Source organism: Crocodylus porosus, unplaced genomic scaffold, assembly GCF_001723895.1.
Source record: "Crocodylus porosus isolate Cpor-Errol unplaced genomic scaffold, CroPor_comp1, whole genome shotgun sequence".
Lineage (NCBI taxonomy): Eukaryota > Metazoa > Chordata > Crocodylia > Crocodylidae > Crocodylus > Crocodylus porosus.
The window spans coordinates 1,437,376-1,445,666 of record NW_017728928.1 but is presented as its reverse complement, the minus strand read 5'-3'; positions in this window follow the sequence as shown (position 1 = coordinate 1,445,666).

Below are 8,291 nucleotides of genomic sequence, written 5' to 3'. Positions count from 1 at the left end.
ACTATTAGGCCTGTGTTTCCCCGAGGACACAGGGCCGAGACAGTCCCTTCTCGGGGTGGTGGCGGCGACGTTACCCCCAGATTAGTGAGTGTGCTCCGGGAGAGGGGTCGGCCGAGCATGAGGCGCCCCTAGGAAGGCATTCAAAGTCTGGAAGGTGGGCGGGCGCAGAAAGGTGGGCGGCTCAACGCAGAAGCGCCCCCTACTGGCCCACCACAGGCATGATCCGACTGGTGCCCACCTCACCCAGTGCCCTGTCACTGAGCTCACCCTGCAAGCCCTGGCAGCAAGGGACAGCTTTCCAGCTGCGAGCAAGGAGATCTGGGTTGGACCAAGGTACAGCCGAAGCCGGCAAGGCCAGTCCTGTTGACTGCTGGATGCTGAGGGGCCTCTCCCAGCGTCTGCGCGGGTCCTGGCAAGCTGTCAGGATCGGGCCCTCAGCTGCCCCGACCTTCGGCTGAGCAAAACGGGGGTTTCGAAGTGGGCAGTGAATCCCCGTTGAGTCCATTTGCACCTCGACCTGCCTCCGCGCTGACATCCTGCCGACGTGTAAATGAATTCCTCCTGGCCTCGCCGTCACGGGCACCAGAGCTGACAGTCCTCGGTGCCCAGCCCTGCTCTTGGCGCTCACGCCAGGGGTCTGCCCACCACCCGAGGAGAGCATCCCGGGGCGGCCCCGCTCAGCGCCGTGCCGGCAGCCTTGCCTGGGTCCACCAGAGCCCGCGGGGCTGCAGCTGGGAGCAGGGGGTGGTTGTGTCGCAGGGTCCCTGGGTTGCATGCATCTGCTGAGACCTCTCCGTCCGGCTCTGGACCCGCTGCCCTCCTGACCCTGAGCCCCGGGGGTCTGCTTTGCGTCACCTGCCATCAGTAGCCCACCCAGTGCTTTCCAGCCCCGGGGCAGATGGTCAGGGGGAGACCCACAAGGCACACGAGTCTCCTCCGGCATCATCCGCTCCTCTCTCCCCTGCACCGGCCGGGTAACAGGCTTCTCCCATTAAATAATTGAATGTCTCAAATTGTTCCCTTCTCCCTTTGGGGTCGGCACACAGTTGTCATTATTCCATTAGCCAGATGCTTTGCTTTCACTTCATTTATTCATAAGCCCGGCTCTGGCTGACACAGCGATGAGCAGAGCAGAGTCTAGCACAGCCCTCTGCCATACGTTATTTGGTGTGAGATGCACCAGGCTTGCCCAGCTGCCGGCAGCGGGGAAAGGTCACAGCCACTGGCAGGATTGGGACTGGCAGGGAAGAAGATGGGGATGGGATAGAGGATGGCTGCTTGATGCTGAGTGTTGTCCAGGAGCATTAGGACCCCCCAAGCAGACCCCTTCCCTCTGCACCGGGACGGTGGGATGCGGGGTGGCCTCACGCAGGGAGACAGAGGCCGGGTGCTTGTCAGTGTGGGGCTGTGCAGGGTGGGATGCATCCAGGGCAGGTTTGTATTGCTCCCATGAGCTCCCATGTGCGGCTGGTACATGCTCAGTGTAGGCCTGAGGTCATGCATGTTCTCCCGGCCACTTTGGATGGAGGAAATAGGAACGAAACCCTGCATTATACATGGGAAACCTCATCCCTGAGGCCCTCTGACCCTTCCTCACTTTTGCACTCCCTGCCTGCCCCCCGCAGCTCCCCAAACCTGTCGAGCGGGGTCTTCTCACTCGGTGCTGGGCGCACGGTGCCGGGATGGCATGGAGCATGCTTGGCGTCACCCTAAGTGATTCCTGTATCAACAAGACAGCTACAAAGGAAAGCAAATAAACCAATTAGGGCGAAATATCGGATCACCCCAGCCCGCTCTTTCCACAGATGCAGCTTCACGCGCCAGGCAAAGCAAACAGGAGAGACGGAGGGAGAGGAGCACGCAGCCCAGCGAGGCAGCGTGCGCCCTAATTACACACGCCTCGGTGACAGCTAAAGTCAAAAGATTAAAGGAATCAAAGTCAGTTCCTCTGTGCAGCCTCCCCCACCGCTTACTGTGCCGAACAGCAGCGATGCAGACACACGGCTGCAATGGCGGGGAGATCTCTGGATTTTTGCATCACAGGGCATAGCTACACCTGCATTTAAGCACACCTGAATTTAATACGCATTAGCTTAATGCGCATTAAGCAGGCGTCTACACAGGAAGGCATTAAGGCGCATTAACACTGTGTGTGTGGAGTTGTGGAGTGACTTGGGACTAAAGTTAGTCTCAAGTCAGTCTGCACACACAGTGTAAATGTGCTTTAATGCATCTACATGTGTGTTAATGCACTTTAATGATCCCTGCCTAAATTTGATACCTGCAAACGCAAATTGCCTAAATTTGCCAATTTTAATGCGCATTAAGGGCACGCACATGTAGACATGCACCCTCAATGCGCATTAACCTCAGCTAATGCGCATTAAAGCATCACATGTAGAAGAGAAGCGGGGCTGCGAGGAAGCTCCAGGTCCCTCCTGGGCAGTCTCCATGCCCAGACTGGGCTGCAGCCAACACCCAAGTGGATGGATCTCCTTCAGCGAGCGCCCAGATAGCAGAGCTCAAGGGGCTCGTTTTCTTTCTCTTTTTGTCCTCTTGTAGTGCAGGATGCCCTGCAAGGTGCCCACCCTGGAAGACAAGATCCTCCACCCTCTGCCTCAGCCCCCAGGAGCAAGGAGGCACCTACTTGCCATTACAAGCTTGAAAGACAGGAGCCAAGGCAGGATTCAAAGGGTCTGTCAAGGTTTTTGCCTTGAGCTCAGTCTTCTGGCAGAGTATGAGGGGGAAATGCAGGGGAAGAATTACAGATAAAAAATGGGACATTAGCTAGAGCAGAGCACTGCTTCCCCCAGTTAATGGGGAGTGTATCCATTACGATAATAACTAAGCACTTAATAACTGGCTTCCCCGCTAATTCTAATTGAAACATATAATGATATTTCTGAGCAAGACTGGCAGTCTGGTGTCAGCGCCGGTATCTCCCCGGGCCCAGCGAGCGCTGTGAAAACCAACGGCCTCCCTGAGTATTCGCGCAGAATAGACACGGGCAACAGACAGGAGGTCTTGTACGGCTGCCAGAAACCACAGCTGATGATAAAAGCCATTAAAGGTCAGCAGGGAATAGAAAACTATTTATGTTAAATGTCACAGATTAGACCGCAGGCCCAGGCGCGGGAATCAGCCACCGCGCTCCAAGGGACGGTGACGGCTCCCGTCAGACCCCGGCCGCAAACTCCTGCACGCGTCTCGCGGAGCGACGGGACCCCGCGGGGCACGAGGGAGACCGGTCTGGCCTGGGCGGGGGCTGCGAGGAGCGGGGCCGGCCCCATTGCCATCTGGAGCTGGGCGCTGGCAGGATCCCATGCAGATGGTGATAGGAGGCTGAGGACAGGGGTGCGAACTCGGTGCATCGGGGAGACCGACGTGACCGGCTTTCTCCAAGGCTGCTCCTGCTCCATCTGCGCCGTGTGCTGCAAAGAGCCGAGCGCTGCCAACTCCTGTTGGCTCTGCTGCGCTGAGAATGCTCGATGCCCCGCTGCATCGGACGGGGGTCTTGCCACTGCCCTGGCTGTGCCCACCGCCGCCTCCTCCCTGCTCTCCGTCTTCAAGGACAAGGGTCTTTAAAGACTCAAGGGTCTTCACGGCGGGGGCTTCCCCAGGCTCTTACTGACATAACAGGGCTTAACTGGTCTTAATGGTCTCAGTGATGCAAGTCCTCATCACCCCTCTCCCCTGTTGGTGGGGACAAGGTGAGCTCCCCTAGCCCGGTCCAAGGGGCCATGTTAGCTCACCCTCTCCAAGGTTAAAAAGATGCAGCAGAGGTGAGGGAGGAATCAGGTGGGCAGCTTGCTATTTTTACCATGGAAGGGAGCAATCCTCATAATTGCAATCACTGGCCCACCATAATAATTAAGCAATTATTTAAGGGAGAAAGTGCTGCGTTTTCCATGAGGTGTGCAGGGGGAAGGAGGAGAGGGAGCCAGGACCCTCTTCCAACTCTGCCTCTGAGTGACTGTGGGGCGCTAGCTCCGTCGTCTCCTGTATCCCATCTGCTCAGATCTGAAGACAGGCTTGTGTCTCCAGGTACCGGGCCCAGCCCAAGGAGGTGCTGGTTATGGTGGGAGCCTCCAAGATGAAGAAGAGATGTCGCCATTGTCCATCTGCCACCAGAATAGCCAAATCCTTTCTGGGGATCAGCTCCCTTTCAGAGGTGGGGATGGAGTGACTCCTTCGGGAAGCAAAGCTGGATGGGAAGGTATGGGTTTGGTGGGGAGAGCCCGGAGGACCGTGGCTGAGAGCTGGCACACGGCGCCCGGAGAATCAGCCACATTTTGGGCTTGTTCATGCACGGAAAAATAAAAAGATGTTTCCAACTGCGTGGGGAACAGATTTGCTGAGAAAAGGCTCTTTCTTTGGAGCCAAACAACCTGCTTGATTTTCAAGTGCATGTCTTTAAGTAAAATCAAAGCCCATTTTGTCTGAACTGAGGCGCTGAAATGCTCCATTGTCAAAGGCAAAACTTGGCCTAAAAAAATTGAAGACGTTTTGACCTGCCTGGGTGCAGCGGTTTGGTGCCTCTTGGTCTGCGATCTCCCACAAGGGAAAAGCTGGGGGCAAAAAATGCCATCCCGCTCTCCAAAGTCCCCTTAAAGCAGCGATTCTCAGCCTGGGGCTGCCCTGACGGCCTTTCAAGGGTGCTGTGGGTTGGCCATGCCATGTCAGCCCTGCTAGGTGTGCAAACAGGATTCACAAGAACCCAGAGATTTCCAGGAGAAATCCGTAGCTGTGGTCTTTGCAACGGGAAAATACTGCTCTGTTAAAGGGCTCAGGAAAAGAGTGAAAACGAAGAGCTGGCATTTTCCAAGGGTGCCTGGAGTCTAAAATGGTTGGGAGACCCTGCCTTAAATCACGGTGTGACTTGAGTACCGCGGGTTATTCACCCCCAGGAATTCATCGTTAACACCTCCGGCTGCAGCCGCCCGAGCAGAGAGCAGCGCGCAGCCCGGATGACCCCCCACCCCAGACGGGGCCGAAGGGAACCCAGCATTCAAAGCCGATGGGACAAAAGTAGCTCTGCAGCAAATACTTGCATATGAACGGCAGCCCCGGTCACCAAACCTGGCTCGCACGTGTGCCACTGGGTGAGACATGCAACACGTATCTGCAGTAATGCAACAGAGCTGCCATCAGCATCGCCAAGAGCAGGGTTCAAATAGTGCCGGGCCTCTTAACGACCTCAGCAATGGAGATTTGGGCTTTATCCCATGGTAGGGCATGCGGGCGCTTGGGGCAGAGATGCTGGGGGCTAGCAAGCTGGAGATGCACAATGCAAGATGCTCTCCCAGCCCTCCAGCACGTTCCTTCCCCCACCACGATAGCGGCCATGGGTGGGAGCAGGCTGGGCTCCTCCAGCCCCGTGATCGCTCGTCAATGCACAGCCTGGGCTATTGCTTGGCTTTGCGGATTTGCATTTGCTAAATAAATAATAAATAATGCGTGGCCAGCATTTGCCAGCAGTGACGTCCACATCCCAGGCCAGTCACTGCCTCGGTTTCCCCACGCACCAAGCCAAGAGGATAGCATTGCCCAGGCTACACTCCCCGTTTCTCTCTCCAGGTACAGGTGGCAGAGGAGGACCCAAGCGCTGCCGTCCCTGGGCCCCTTCCAGCAGACTGAGACTTCCACCCCCAGCCCCAGCTCCGGGCTGCCCTGCGGGGCTCCCCCAGCATGGCGAAGGAGGGAGGGGAGTCCTGGAGGGCTGGGCCAAGCTCTCAGCAGACACATTGCTGCTAAATGTGCTCGCTTTTTCTGGAACTGCCTTTGGCACCGGCTCCTGGAGTCGGGGAATGAATGGCGGGGCTCCCGCCAGCTGGCCGGCTCCATGCTGCATGGACGGGCCGAGGAGACGGCCCCGCAGCTGCACGGAGGATGTTGCTGGGCGCTTCGCAGCGCAGCAACCTCCCTTGGGTGGGGGGCCACTGGCCCCTTCGGATCCCGTCCGCAGGATGCGGAAAGGGGGTGCGTCCAAGCAGCAACGGAGCAGGCCAAGGCTGCGACTCCCTGCCGTGCCGAGGGTGAACCGCAGGTGCCGAAATATCCCCGCGTTTCCCTTCCCTTTCTGCCCGCCCGCTGGGGCTAATTCCAGCATTGCTAGCACTTAAAAATAGACCCCGTAGGAGGGAGGTTGCTGCATTCTCGCGGGTCCTCACTGCTGGTTCCCCGGCCTGGCAGTTCGTGCCTGGAGCTGGGGGGCTGCTACGGTGCTGGGATGAATCCAGCGACGCAGGGGCAGGGGCTGTCTCTTGCTGGGCACACGCGCAGCGCCTAGCACGAGACAGCCTTGCTACCAGCCGGGATCCCTCAGATGCGCTTGTGCAATGGAGACACCCCCTCCCATACCCTGCAGGTGGGATCTAGAGGATCCCCTGGCCAGGTGTGCTTGAGGCAAGCAGGGCTGGGAAAGGGCCTGGGTGCCAGGTGGAAGAGACAGGGGCAGGGGACCCAGGTCTCTGTGCTCATTAAAGCAGCGGTGGGACTTTCCCCCCAGCCCCGCAGCCTCCATCCTTCTCCATGGGACACTTGGCTCAGGCCTCCTCCTCCCCACGGCAAAGGGAGGGGCAGCAGGGGGGCCAGGACCAGGCCCGGCTCCGGCAAGGCCAGCCTCGCGCAGAGAGGTGGCATCCGGGTCTCCGCCGCTCGCCTTGCGCCAGCAGCAACAGCCCATTAGCCCTTCCTGGGAAGAAGGAACATGTGAATCAGGCTGTTTCGCAGACAATAAAACTCCCGGCGCAGAAAACACGGCTAACGAGTCTCGCACAGGGCGGGCGGGAGGGAGAGAGCGCGCGAGCCAGGAAGAGGGGAATAAAAGCAAATGACATCACTTGCTGGCAGGGGAGCCGATACCCAGAAGCTATTTCTGGAGAGAGCCGGGCTGGCTAAACTCTTGCAGATGTTGCTCTCTGCCGTCACGGTGGGACTCGGGTTGGTGCTAGCAGACCAAATCCCCACCCCGGGTCGGGAGCCAGGCCGGCCACAGTCCCCGGTCTCATCCCCATCACCAGCTGGCGGTACCCACCGGGTACCAGATGTCGTGGCCTGGGTCCGCCGTGCGTCAGCTGGGCAGGGGAGTCCAGGCCAGCTGTGCTGCCCGAGCACATCTGTTGCAGAGCGCTCTGGGCAGCCATCCCGCGACGCCGGGGGAAGATCGTGCCCGCAGGACACGGGCACGTTAGGGAGGCCCGGCCATGCCAGCAGGCACCGATCCTGTGTGCTCATGTGCCGGGGTGGCCGGATGACAACAGCAACACACAGGTGTGCCCAAGTGACAACCAAGGGCACAACCCTATCAGTTGCCATGGGTATCTTGCGTCGACACGTTGCGTTTGAGGCTGCCCTTTTGTCGCTCGTGGCACACACGGGCGTTGGAACGAACGTCATCATTGATGCTGCAGCAGAAGCGTGTTTCCCCCCGGCTCACCCCCGCGACGTGGGGCACAGCCCCTGCCCCAGAGGGCTAGCAATCCTCGGGCACGTATTGCAGCAGGCGGGATCTTGGCTCCTTCGAGGTCACACTGCAAATCCCCGGCGCAGCCAGGATTAGGACCCGGCTTATGCCACGGGTCTCCGGGTGCAAAGCTCTCTGCAGGCCTCCTCCCTGCCCTGCAGGCTTTCTCGCTGGAGGAGCTGACAAACCGACGGCCTTGGCGCAGGGGCACTTAGGGAAGCTGTTGCAAAACCAGACAAACCTCTCAATCCACTTAGTGCCAATGCCGGCGGATCCTAGTGCACGGCTGGGGGGAGAGGCAAGAACAAATATTGAGCAAAGGGAACTCATAGCCTCTTATTCAATAACAAGTTATAAAGGGAAAAGAGCAGTGGCTGCAGGCTCGCGGGCTGCTGTCAGCTCCCATTTCATTCATGATCAATCCCAGAAGCTGGAATCTGCTCGTCGGCTGGCGTGGAAGTAGCATCCAATGCGCCTGGCCCTGGCAGAGATGGAGCAGCGTGGGCAGTGCCAACCAAAGCAGCCTTGTCTCTTGCCCTCGCTCAATCATCTCGTCAGTGGGGCAGGGAGCACCTGAGCATCCAAATGTAGGAGAACCCCTACGGCCCCATAAGCTCCTTCACCCGCCAGAGAACCCGCTCCTTGGGCCGCGCTGCTGTCCGGTCACATCGCTCTGCATTTCATAGCCTGAATGAGGGGGGAAGGGAGCTCAGGAGGTCACATCTAGTCCAATCCCTGCTCCAAGCAGGGCTGTGCCCCACTATCTCATCCCACCCAAGGCTTCGTCTAGCCGAATCTTCAAAACCTCCAAGGATGGAGACTGCAC